The sequence below is a fragment of the Centrocercus urophasianus genome, unplaced genomic scaffold (genome assembly GCF_019232065.1).
Source record: "Centrocercus urophasianus isolate 14NV4802_14NV808 unplaced genomic scaffold, USGS_Curo_1.0 seq_11, whole genome shotgun sequence".
Classification (NCBI taxonomy): Eukaryota; Metazoa; Chordata; class Aves; order Galliformes; family Phasianidae; genus Centrocercus; species Centrocercus urophasianus.
Window position 1 is genome coordinate 26727752 of NW_024884253.1, and position 13340 is coordinate 26741091.

Below are 13340 nucleotides of genomic sequence, written 5' to 3' on the forward strand. Positions count from 1 at the left end.
CAGGCGGACGGGGTTCGGCCCCCCAAGCCCGAGAGCGCCTGGAGGCCGCCCCGGCGGGAGGGTTCGGCCGCCGCGGTGGAGGAGGAGGACGAAGACGAGGACGTGGTGGTGGAGGTGGAGGAAGAGGAGGAGGAGGAGGAAGGCGGCTTGGGGAGCCCACCACCGGCGCTGAGCGCCCACGGCAAGGGCCCCCTCCGGGCGAGCCTCAAGGTGCGTCCGGGCGGGCCGGGCCGGAGCGCGCGCTCCCCGCTGCCGGCGGGCGGGAGGGCGGTGGGAGGCGGCGGCGGCCGTGGGGCGGGCAGGGCCCGTGCCCCGGGGCGGGATGCAGCGGGAGCGGCCCCTCCGCCCGCGTCCGGCGCTCAACAAGTCCCGCACAAAGCGGCAGCGGTGCGTGGGCTCCCGGAGCGGGGCCGGAAGGGCGACGGGGTGCGGGCGTCCCTGGGAGGGAACGCGGCGGGAGGGCGGCGGCGGAGGGGGCTGAGCCCGGCCGTGTGCTGTGCTGCTCCCGGCGGAGGGTTGCCGCCGCGCGTGTGGGCTGCCCGGTGTGCGGCGCTGGGGGTCGGGGCCGGCTGGGACTTCGGGAGGGGGATAACGAAAAGTTGGGCGGGCCGGAGGGCAGCGCAGGCCCCGTTCACAGCCGGTCCCGGTGTACGCGGTCGGGCTGTATGGGGAGCGCCCTGCTGAACGCCCTCACGCTGGGATCCCGCGGGCTTTGGTTCAGGTATTTTGTTAGGAGTGCTTTGCTGTGGGGGGGTTTTCTCTTGGGATAACGCAGGTAGAACAGTTAGGTCCATGTGCAGGTCTGTAGAGGATTCACGTGGTAGGAATACAGGGAGGATCACAAATAATTGTGCTTGAGGGTTGAAGCTGTATCCATCTGAATTTTTGTTTTTTTTTAAATCTCTATAGAGTGTCTTACTTAGCAGGAGGGGAGGAGCGACAGAGTGGCTGTGCTGTATTATCCTGTGGTCTCCCCTATGCCCCCAGGAGAAGCACAGCTAAGGAGAGAAGCGGCTGCCACACGGTCCTAGCAGGATTGGTACAGCCAGACACAGTGACTGCCCGGGTTCCATGAGCCAGTGCTGCACAGTGATGGGTGTGATTCCGGCCTCTGGGCTGCTCAGTGCTGCGGAGCCCTCAGCGCTTCGCTTGGTAGCCAAGCATGATGGCACGCATGCGGTGTGCTGCTGCTTACCAGGGCTCTTGGCTGCCATGGCACTTAGTGCTGGAGAGTGTTTGGGGAGGGCAGCTTGGGCTGGCTGCATGCATGGTTCCCTTTGCCAGTCCACAGCACACTGTTAGTATCTGTCTATCAGTATACATTAAGGCAGCTGATATTTGTCTCGCTTAATTCAGTCTGTATGTTCGTACAAGAATGTTATACTTGTGTGTATTTACCTCCCTGGAAAGTTAATCCGCTTCATAGATGAGATTGCTGCTGTTGGTATACACAACAAACTCTGAGGTCCTTGGCAGTGCTGTGTGGCTCCCTAAGTTAGGTATGCACTCACGGCTTTGGAAGAGTATTTCTACCTCTCCTGACCCACTTCATTTCTTCTTTCAGCACTTACACTTCTAAGTACTGTAAACTAAGAAAAATACAATAACAGGTAAAGGAATTAAGTTGTCTTTATTTCCACGCATTTCTTTAGAGGTTGATAGGATAGGCGTGCATAAAACTCAGGGTCTTGCAAGGAAGTTTGGAGTGACAGATTAAAAGTGGGAGAAGCAGACCAGAAGTGAATGCAGGGAACTGATCATGGGACTGTGAGAGGGTAATGGCCTGGCACGACACACCCACAGTTAGACAGAGTTGGGTCCCTGGCAAATGGAGAGCTGGCATAGGGTGAGGGGTATCTGCCTCCTGAGTTGGCCTTTGGAGGTCAGCTTCTAAAGACTGATCTTGGATTTCTGCTGTCCTGGAAAGAGACAATAAATGAGAGAGAAGGAATAAGGGGAAGGAGAGATTGCTTCTTTATGTCAGCGTAGCCACAAGGGGAAGTGGCTGGGCACTGGAGAAGGCTCCCTTTTTTCTCCTTTCCTGTTTCCCTGCTGCTCCAGCATGATGCTGGGAGAGGTGTGAGCATGCTTTACCAGGCCAGCGGTGGCTGGCAGGAGGACAGCCCAGGAAACCTTCTGAGCCGGTAGGGCCGTGTCAAAATTGCCAAGATTGCTGATCCTGCCAGAGCCAATTCATTCATGTGGGTCAGAAAACAAGCAAGACCAAGGTGCCGCCTGCACCAGCTCATCTTGTATGTGAAACTCAATGTAATCCATGTTTTGTGCCTTGGCTGCATCTAGATCTCCAGCCTTTTGAGATTAGATGAGAAAGAAAAGTCTTCTAACTTTGGAAGAAGTTAGTTGCCCCTTATTTACATGCTTTGTTTTATTTCATTGAATTCTCTCACCTTCTTTTCTCTACCATCTTTCTAAAGCCAGGTGTGAATTCATTGTCATCCTTTAAATCAAACTTCCACGTTTACTCTTTAAACAGATTATAGGCTCACCTCAGGCAGAGCAAACCTACTTGTTGCTTGATTAGTCGAGTGCTATTTAATTTAGCTTTCCTGTGTGCATGCCAACGTATTTGAACTGGCAATTTACAAAAAGCAATTTGTCATTAAATAGTGACTTCACTTTCTGGTGGAGAGGTCTCAAAAGCACTTTGGGAGCTTGCATGCTAACCTAAGAATGAACAGTTTTCTCTGGGACTAGTATTGGTAGTAACAATTGCTTCTGTAGAAATATCTGTGTAATACAGAACTCACATCGTGGCCTGGGAGCAGGCTCCTGCTATGCTGGGCTGTGCAGGGCAAGCATAGTGCTGCTCTGTTTGCTGCTGTGGGGTTGAAGAGAGAAAAAAATGGGTACTGATAGGCTGTGGAGGATAAGCAAATTAAGACAATACAGATTTATTAACACCAGCAGCTCCATTGTGTTTTTCTAAATACAGACTTTGACTGAAAGCCTGGCTGGTGACTGGGTGGAAACTGCCCAGGTAGACTTGGCTTTTTCCTCTTTATTACAAATAGAAAAGCTTGTGTGTAGTATGGATTAGTGGAGGGATGAGAGTGGTGCAACTGTAAGGTGGTATTCTTTTTCCTCAATCTCCCATAATGAAGAATGAACGGGAGCAATTTGCTGGGAATTTTTGGTGCGGTTTGTTTTTTTGTTGTTTCTTGGACACTGACCAAGGGTAATCGCTTTGCCCTTAGAAGGAATTGTGTGAGCAAAGTGTAACTATGTGTGATGAATGAGGTGTGCTGGAGCCACTGGCAGCTCTAATCCATATGTTTGTGGGACCGTTCTCAGCCCCCAGTGAGGTTGGTTGGAGTGACCATAAGTTGCTGTCAGGGACACAGCGTTTACTGCTGGTGGATGTGTGCTGCTTGCTCTTTGTGTCTGCAAACTCAATACTGAAAAAGTGCTTTTCGTGATGTGGTCCTCAGTATGTGTAATGCATCCCATGAGAAGTATGGCTGCATAGACTTATGCCCTACCAGAGGGCCCTAGATGGACTGGATCAGTGGGCCAGGATAAACTGTATGAGTTTTAGTATGGCCTAGAAGGTGGCCAAGAAGGCCCAGGTGGCCAAGAAGGCCAATGGCATCCTGGCTTGTATCAGGAATGGTGTGGTGAGCAGGACTAGGGAAGTAATCCTGCGCCTATACTCACCTCTGGTGAGGCCTTACCTTGAGTACTGTGTTCAGTTTGGGGCACCTCAATACAGAAAGGACATTGAGGTGCTGGAGCAGGTCCAAAGAAGGGCAACAAGGCTTGTGAAGGGCTTGGAGAACATGCCCTACGAGGAGAGACTGAAGGAACTGGGGCTTTAGTCTGGGAAAAAGGAGACTGATGGGAGACCTTATTGCTCTCTTCCAATACCTGAAAGGTGGTTACAGCGAGAGGGGGTTGGTCTCTTCTCACTGGTGTCAGGTGGCAGGATGAGGGGAAATGGCCTGAAGTTGCTCCAGGGTAAGTTTGGGTTGGATATCAGGAAACACTTCTTTACAGAAGGGGTTGTTAAGCACTGGAATAGGCACCCCTGGCAGGGGGCTGATCACCATCCCTGGATGTGTTTAAAAACCATTTGGATGTGGTGCTTGGGGACATGATTTAGCAGAGGGATGTTAGTGATAGGGTAGTATGGTTAGGTTGTGGTCAGACTTGATCTTGAAGGTCTTTTCCAACCTGAGCAGTTTCTGCACTGCTCAGCCCTCTGTAAGCATTGCTTTGGGTCGAGCATGGATGGTGTTTGTTACTTTTTCTCCGCAGTAAGAAAGTGCCCACTAGCTTTCTCTTCATTAACCTTGAGTATTCATAATACTTTCAAGTGATTTATTGAATGACTTAACTAAAAATAGCAAGCAGCTTGACTATTCCTTGAGGTCAGCCAGAAGGAGACTGAGGACTAAAAGAGAAACTGTTATTAGTGTTTGTATTTATTTGTAAAGACTGAACAGGAAATAGAAAGTGAATAAAAAGAGTGTGAATAAAGAGTGTGTGTTGCGTTCTGTGGTGCTCAGCTTAGAGTTCCTGGTCTGGTGGTGACATCTAACTGCAGAGCGTTGCAGAGCAGAGCATATAAGCATTGAGCGGTGCCGGTGCTGATGAACAATCTGCAGTTTGATCACTTTCACCTTTTGGGCACCTCGCCAGACTTTCTAGTCTGAAGTGGTGGCTGTGGTGACGTTTTCCTCATTGTATGAGAAAGTACATGTGTGGGTGGTATTTGTTGTTTGACAACAAAACTAACGAAGACAGGAAACTGAACAACTTCTGTTGCTCGAACTTGGGATAAAAATACACATCTTTTCATTGCTGTTTTTGCCAAAGATAAGAGTCAAACTTCCCTAAAACCCTGACTCCGATGAAGCTGATGGAAAAACCCCGCTAGTTTAAACAGACTTGGAATTAGAGCCCAATTACATAACGACGGGTGTGCATCCATTAGTCTCTCAAAACCTCTCTCCATCAGTCCCGCTGATCTTTATGTACGGCTTCAATCTACCAGAGGCACTTACCATCACTGGACACGGAGTTGGAGCAGTAAAACGCCTCAGTGATTGGATACTGAAGTGTGAAATTACACAGCTCATCGTTTTACCATCTTGAATGTATTTTTTAACGGAGTGGATAAAAGCTTACTTGTACTTTAGATAGGCAATGCAATTATGACCAGTCATGAGATGGGCTGGTTACTTAGGAAATTTTCTGCTTCAGCAGATCAAGTGGTAAACGCCTGCATCATACTGACAGAAAGAACGTTGTATGGAAACCTTCAGTGAACTGGGCTTTTTGAATTTGGTGAGCTAAACATTTGAGCCAACTTGATCCTTTATACATACATGCCTACGCCTTTGAAATGGCCAGAACAGTCTTTGAATTGAAAATGTTTTTGAAAACCTATTTTATAACAAGTCTCTTCTTTATGTAATTGTGTCTAATGTAAGTGCTACCTACAGAAAGAAACAGAACCAACTTTTTTACAGCCCGCTGTGGTGCAGTTGTTGCTCTGACAATCCGGGTGAGCAGTGGTGCCTTGCTAGCTCATGGTTCGCTGCTGCACAGGGCTCATCTGGCACAGAGCTGGAGGGGAAAAGTAGGACAGTAAATAATGGTGAAACTGAGGCTGCTAGGGATTTGCTTATGGATGTGTGGCCAGGTGTTGTAGACATCTGTCCTTCTTTTCTCAGGGCATGAGAGAAGTGGCTTCTTCTGCCCATTTTCTTCCCAATGCTTCCTTTGGGATGGGGCTCTGGGTTTTACCTACAGCTTGCCATGTCAAGCTGACCTGTTTCATCAGTACGAAAAAGGGTAAAGCATCCCTATTCCTTCTGGCCTTCCTTCTTCCAGCTCCCTGTGATGCACTGGACTCATTATAGAACTTGTTGCATGCTGCAGTGGGCTGCCGGAACTTGCCTGAACTGCTTGCCTAAAGCTGGCAACCAGTACAGCATCCTGATAGTGCGAGGGAAGAGGTGATAACGTCCCAGCTAGTATATGAAGGAGGAAAAAGAAAGGGAGGGAAGGAAGCAAGCCTTCCTCCTTTTGGGAACAACATCAGTTTGGCTGGTTGATCTTTGCACAGAACTTCGGGATTCATTCTTCATGTTCTTAGTGAAGGCTCTTCTCCTGTTCAGTCCATACAATTTGCCAGAGGATTTGTGTCTAGAGACACTGAGGAAGCAGAGGTCACTGCATGTTTTCACTTGTGTTATTCCTTTGCCTGCAGGGGTACAGAGATGAAACTCTGATACCACTTTGCTGTGTAGTCAGACCCAAAAATAAGCTTCTCTGTTGGCACCCCTCCTACTCTGAACAGGAAAACTGTTAATGTTTTTGTCTGGAGCCAAACATAGCTCTGGGAGAACATCTGAACTGGTGGCAACACTCCTTATGTGCTCATCTCCTCTGGAGGGCCGTGCTGTCCACGTCCTGACTTGAAACAAGTTAGGGAAAACAAGAATGTGTGTATAATGTAAATGTGTCCTCCAGGCTGTAAGCTCTGGGGATCAGCTCTGACCCTTGAAGCTTTTATCCTCAGTGCCTGATTTCATTCAGAAATTGGATACATCTGTGAACTACCATTGTCTGATTTCTCCAAAACATCATCATTTAAAAAAAAGGCAGAGGTCCTTATTTTCCACTGTGATGCTTAGGCAAATGGATTACATTTTTGCACCCTTTTAAGAGATCTGTAGTCTCAAGTCTCTTATTTCTGCTGGCTGCTCCCAAACTCGGGCAGTCGATTCTGGCCTTGGAAACCTCACACCTCTTTGTATCTGATCTGCAAGAGATCTTGAAAGTAAAGCTGATTTCTTTTTTCATTAGAGACACTGCTATACATCTTGGTCCACACAAAGAGCTTTCAGATGCAGACAGATCAGATGAGTGTTCTTACTTAGGAGCCAGTGAGGCGGCATTTCCAACATCTTACTGTTGCATGTGGGAAGTTCTCTGCTGCCTCTCAGATGCCTGGATTTTGGGAGTTCTATTTGCTTAACCCTGAATGAGATTATAGGAGAAGTGATGGTGTTTCTCCATCCTGCTTGCAATCACTGCCATTCTTACTGATATCAAACCAGGAGAAAATGGAGAGAAACAAACCTTCTTGTACATCTTCAGTAGCGTTCTTCAAGTTGTTGAAATCAAGAAGATAAAACATTAACATAGATTATTAATATGTCTTTCACTTACACTTACAAAATTTGTTGAGTGCAGAGCAGGTGGATATTTCTGCCCATAACAGAGTCCATACACAAGGCTGTATTAAAGTAACCTAGAGCTGTAGTGTGCAGCATCTTAATGTAGACAGAATCAAAATGAGGGTCAGCAAAGACAGCGGATACTTTTTCTTAGCTTCTGTTACCTTCTTTATATCTCCTACAACAGAAGAAAATGGTAATTTCAGGGAAGATACATGTTCATAGGAAGACTGTAGAAAATACCCTGATGTGAGATTTCAAAGCTTCAGCCACTGCAGTATCAACAGCTGATGTGATGGCACTCAATAATTGCAGCTCGTGATTACAGTTAGCAATATAACAGAAGTAACAGCCAAAATTGCCTGTAGTTTAATGAATTTACCTGCTGTCTTGTGTTATCACACTTGTTTTTAACTGTTTTTTCAGGCTTTCCCAGAGCTGTGCAGACAGACGTGGGTGTGCCCTGCTCTTCTCCTTTTCTGCTCGGCTGCCCTCCCCTGTCCTCTTCCTGAAGCTCATAGTGTCTCGCAGGGACCTCCGACTCGCAGGGCCAGGCACGTATGCCACCTCGAGAAACGTGATAATTGTCTTAGTTAATTTTAAACCCTCCGTTTGGGAAACCAATAATTGGAAAAGCAATTATGGCTTCCCATTTTGGGCCAACCTGCTTCTTCTTAATTCGTGTCTGGTGGAAACCTGAGCGGTCAATGGTGGGCGTGTTTTGCAGAGTGTAACGTGAAGTAGCAGGATTGCTGAATGAGAAGTGAACCTGTTTTGCAAATACAGTCCTCTGCTTTCCTCCTACTTGAGGCCTTCCCTTTGTTCCTGTGATCAAGGAGGAAAAGGCTCCAATATCTCTGAACAATTTTTGTTTAGAACTGGATGTGGTGTATGGGAAGGGCTGTGGTTGTTTTCCATAGTATCTCCTATAATCTTATTGACATCCCTCTCTCCAAGTTTAATAGCACACTTCCTGTGTCAGTTATTGCAGGATTTCAGATGTCATAAATTGATGCCTGTTCTGAATGGGACAGAACGGGTGCCTGGGTGAGTGCTAGATTTTAAATGTGGAATGTGCTTGTAAGTGTGTACAAGTACATGTCTAAGCCCACGTGCAAGTGAAAATTTCTGGCATTCATCTGGATGTTTGCTGATGGACGAACATCTCAGATTGCGTTCTACACTTGCAGGTGAATTAGGTTTAGCTAGGTAATGTGTGTGTGTCTACTGTAACAGTGAAGTGATGGAAACTTCTTGGTGACTCCAGTTCTTGCTGCCTAGCACCATACTGTGCATCTGTACAGCAAATATTCAGATTTGATTTTTAATGTTTAGAAAATAAGTACTTTGGACACTTTCTATATTCAGACAAATGATGAAGATATGGACTTTGTTCTAGCTAGGTTGAAAACAAATACTACGATCACATTGATATATTGGAGAGAATAGGTACAGTGACCTTAAGGTGCTACATCTTAGGTGTTAGAGAGCAGTGGTTTACAAATGCTTGGAGTGATTAGATTAACATGGTTTGTGTATAATGAGCAACCGCTGGTGAAGCAAGTAATTAAATGCAAAGTATGCTCCAAAATGTAATGATACATTGAAATTCAGGGCAGATTATTTCCAAGCATCATTACAAGAATGTCTTATCTCTTTGTATTCCTGTATGAATAGAGGTTTCTGGCTAAATGAAAATTCAGTCCACACAACGTGTTCTTTCCTTGTGGTGAGAACGCAGTCTCAGAATGGCAAAAATGAGATCCTTCTTACATAAAGAATGCTGCTAAAATAACTCAAACTGCAAATACTGTATGAAGTAGTAAGAATAAACCTAAACCTTTGTCCTCACAAGGATTCAATTTAAATATTTTTTACTTGTATGATGTTATCTTGGTAATAAGTTCAGTGTTTCTCATTGCTGCTATTCTGTTTGCTGTCAACTCTGCTGCTGATTTCTTTCTTGTTCAGAAAAATGGATAGGCTTATTGTTGTCCCTAGAACATAGCCTGCTGCTCAGGCTGTGCTTGAAAATAGTCTTGCAGGTATTGATCTCTTATTTTAGATGAACGTGTATCATGTCAAATGTATTCATTTCATTGTTACTAATTGGCATGCGTTTGCACCTTCCATGTTAGGCTGAAATATATTGATTCCTTCTTTCTCTCCTCTGTTGAGCTGTGTATTTGTTCAGTTGTGAGTCAAAAATGGTAGAGCCTTGTTTTAAAAAAAATCCTGTGACTTTTGTTTTTTCACCAGATGGCAGCTTTAGTGGTGGTCCATAACACGTAGCATGCTTGTGTCTATTTCAGAATGTGGAAGAGGTGGCCACAAAGCTGGAACAGAAAAATAGCTTGTGAAATGCAACAGAGCTATGTGGCAGGTTGGTGGCACTAAACCAACTTGTGGCTATCAGTGCTTTTCCTAGGAATCAGGAGAGGGCTTTCTGGTAGAATGACACCAACTGGTCTCATAGGCAATGAGGTGGCGTTCCAAAATCCCATCTTGAACCGTGCTTTCTTTAGAAGCTATACAGTGTTACTACTGTATGTAAACCAAGGATCTCAACATTAAGTTGAAATCATTTATGTGTTGACAATGCAAATTTATCCAGAATTGGAGCAGTGAGCATTGATGTGTGGTGTTGATGTGGTTGGTGGCTTTTTTAAAAGAACTTCTCACCCATCTTTCTGCAAAGCAGCCAGGGTGGCTTGCAAGGGATCTTTGTTTTGGAATGAAGTGGCACTGGGGCCAAGTCTGACTATGGTGGCCTGTAGTTGAAATACTGCAAGTGCGACTTTGAGTTGAGAGAGAAAAGGAAGTTTGTATGAAAATGATAATGGTGTCAAGAGTATTAAGGTATAGTGATGCTGATTTTTTTTTTGTATTTGAGCAGCTATTTTCCCAAAGCACATTTCCACTCGCGTTTTGTTTTTTTTTTATCCAGAGGTTTGAATGAAGTCAATTTTTGTACACTCTTTATCCTCATAAAATATTTCAAAATGTTTTTTTAGAGGCGATTTTATTTTGTTGTAATATGAACTATCTCATCTGTAGGGAAAAAAGTAAGTAAACACAAAATGGCACAAATTGGCAATAGTGCATGGCTATTTTATTTACCCCAGCCTCTAGGATGCAAACTTTGCACAGAGGGATCTTGCTCAGGCGTCTTGTTCCTTGGGGAGTCCCGGCAGACCCAGGAGGACAAGTTGGTGTTAGCAGTTGTCTCCCAGAAGAGGAGAATGGCAGAAGGTCGGGCAAATGCAGTCACCTTCCACTGGCACAGATCAGTGCAGCTTCACTGTGGGTTGAATGCTGTGCCATTGGGATGAGCAGTGCTGCGTGCTGAGCAGCTACTTTCTTTTTGTTCCGTCTCACTCAGTGATGCCCACCTTGTTGGTAGATTAGCCCCTGGTTTGTTTGTAGAATTGGCAGCAAAGTATGTGCCTTACGTGACTTGGCAATTCTGATTGTTTTTCTGTTGCTGTCAGCTTGTGCAGACCCTTGAAAGGCTATTAAAAATAAGATCTGTGCTCCTGGTATGCCCACCTGAATCAACAGGTATGGCACAAGAAAACAGGATCTGAAAGGACATGTGTGAGAGTCAGTTACAACCTTTACAGGGCTGTTTCTGTACATTTGAGTCACATGCATGTAAACTGTGATATTCTTGGGATGCTAATACTTGTCAGCTTATAGAACGGGCATCAAGGCCAGTCTGAATGGGGCTCTGAGCAACCTGGTCAGAGGGGTGTCCCTATAGCAGGGAGTTGGAACTAGGTGATCTTAAAGGTCCCTTCCAACCCAGACCGTTCTATGATTCTATGGTCTTAATGCCTTTTAAGTGTTAGTGACTTATTTGAAAATCTTCAATATTTGAATATCTTCAGTTCAGTTCAGACTTATTTGAATATCTTCAGTTTTTGATCAGCAGTACACCAGAAGCAAAGGAAGGTGCTAAAAAGCCCCTTGAGATTGTACTCAGGATGTGAATTTGTAGTCTGTCAGATTTAAGGCTGTCGGTTTGATTCTAAGTATACCTCTTCTTATTCCTGCGCTTGCAGATCCCTTGGCTAGGTGGTTCAATACTCGAGCTGTTGAATCAACACATTTATTGCTATTCAGGGAAAAATCCAAGATCAAATTGAACTGAAATTGGAAGAGACTGAAGTTTGACTGCATTGTGGTCATCTTATCAGGGATATGGCTTTGGGCAGATTAATAATGGTCTGCAGATATGTTAAGGTACAAACTATTGAAAAAATTGTAATCTGCACATCCTTTATAGTGAATAGAGAAAAAGTTATCCAAAACTCCTCAAAAATAGCACTGATATGGAGTGTGCTTGAATTTGGGCAGGACTTCCATTGCAGTGCATCAACTTGATCAGGGCACATGAAATTCAGGACTGGCAACTGGGTGGTGACAAGGTACTACCAAACATAGGCTTCCATAGGCAGGCCAAGGTGACTTTTGAAAAAATAAAAAACGTAATGTGCTGATGGAAACACTAAAAATATTAACAGTGTGGTAATCGTTTAAATGTAGTATTAAATTACTTGAGTTAAAGAATAATTTAGAAGAAATTTAAGCTTGAAATAAGAACTTTAACCAAAATATGTGTCATGGTCTTGGCAACTTCAAAGCAGAAAGTAAAACTTTTTCTGCTTTTGGTTTAGGAAAGCTTCTGGCTAGAAACCAAAGCAAAAAGTTCCTTTCAGTTTTCATAAGATTACCAAACTCTGGTTGAAGCAGCACCTGGCTCTGGTTTGCCTGAGCATAGCTGGAGTACAGCGCCATTGCAGACCTTGGAGAAGGGAAATACTTCAGATTAATCAAGGGCAGAGACTTTGTAACCCTGTCATTGTCTCTGAAGAAGTTCCTGGAGATGTTGAAAACTTGAAGGACTGTGTGAGAGGGCCAGCACTTCTTGAAAAGGAACAGAAAGAGTAGAATGGGGTTAGGGCCAAGTGGGTGCAAGTACCAGATCTGAGCTCCAGGAAGGAGGACAGGTAACATTCAACTGTCATTTCCAAGTGTATCAAAAGTCTCATGTGCCCACAGTGGTAGGAGGGAAATTGTCAAAGGGAGGTGATGGTAACTGCCGATAGAAAACAAGGGTAGATGAAAATTTGCAGATCTTTTATAACTTGTATTTCTGTAACTGAACTTCCAAGCAATGTCAGTTGCCTGAGGGCAGGTTGCAAAGCACTTGGCTCAAAGCAAGCTGAAGGTTACGGATGGCTTGAAGGGAAAAATATGCAAAGAGTTGCATAGAAAAGCAATGACTGTAACATAAAGTGGTTTGAACGTGTGGTAATTAATTGTGTATGGAAAAAATTATGGAGGTATTTATCAGCAGTTGATACTGGAGGCAGTAAGGTGGCAAGTATTGAGGTATGTTGGCAAGAAAAAGCAAACCATTAGCTGACACCATAATCATGTAGTTTAACCGCTTCCTAGCTAATGAGAGAGAAATGCTAAGTATCAGAAGTATTATCTGTGAGACTGCCTGCTTGCATTAGACATTCCACTAAGTTTTTGCTGCAATGTATTGTAGCTTTACAGAACTGCCAAAAGCCTTGAAATGGTTAAAAGGCTTCTGGATTCACGGGGAAAAAGTTTCTGATAAGATAGAGCAGATAACTTATCTGGAAAAATACATTAGAAATTGGTAATGCTATCTCACAGCTATGAATGATCATGAATTAGAACATGAAAAGTGGGTAGCCCCAATGGTTTATCAATGGATTTACCAAACAGTGAGAAATTTGATCAAATTACTGTGGCAGATGATGCTCTCACATTAACTTGCTCACACATATGGCTAGGTTGCCATAAAAAGGTCATGTACTCTTCCACAAAGGGCAGAAGTTTCAAGTGGAACTGGCTCTTGTAGACGTGGATGAATTAAAGGAAAAAAAGCTGTCTGCAGAGCATAGGAGAGTTACCAGACAGTAGCCACTGAATTCAAGTCCGGACTTGTTATCATCACTTGTTTTTAAAGGAGAAAAGATACCTTATTAGAAATCATGAGGGGGAAGTTTAGAAAGATGCTTTTTTTTTTTTTTCCCCAATTATCTGTTGAAAGCTGAAAGAATAAGCACTAGATGTGGTCTCCTGCCATTTCTG

The 13340-nt window shown here is 44.6% G+C and overlaps 1 protein-coding gene across 3 annotated transcripts in view; it reads left to right on the forward strand.

Annotated features, from left to right (window-relative positions):
* Nucleotides 1-106: 106 nt before the first annotated feature.
* ZNF704 (zinc finger protein 704) overlaps nucleotides 107-13340 on the forward strand; it is a 79516-nt gene continuing 66282 nt past the window's right edge. Inside the window, exon 1 of one of the 3 annotated variants that reach the window (XM_042839922.1) lies at nucleotides 107-210. The gene's annotated coding sequence lies outside the window, so the exon portion shown is untranslated. Of the gene's footprint in view, nucleotides 211-354; nucleotides 388-7741; nucleotides 7763-13340 lie in introns of those variants that run through there. The other 2 variants (XM_042839920.1, XM_042839921.1) reach the window with 2 other exon arrangements.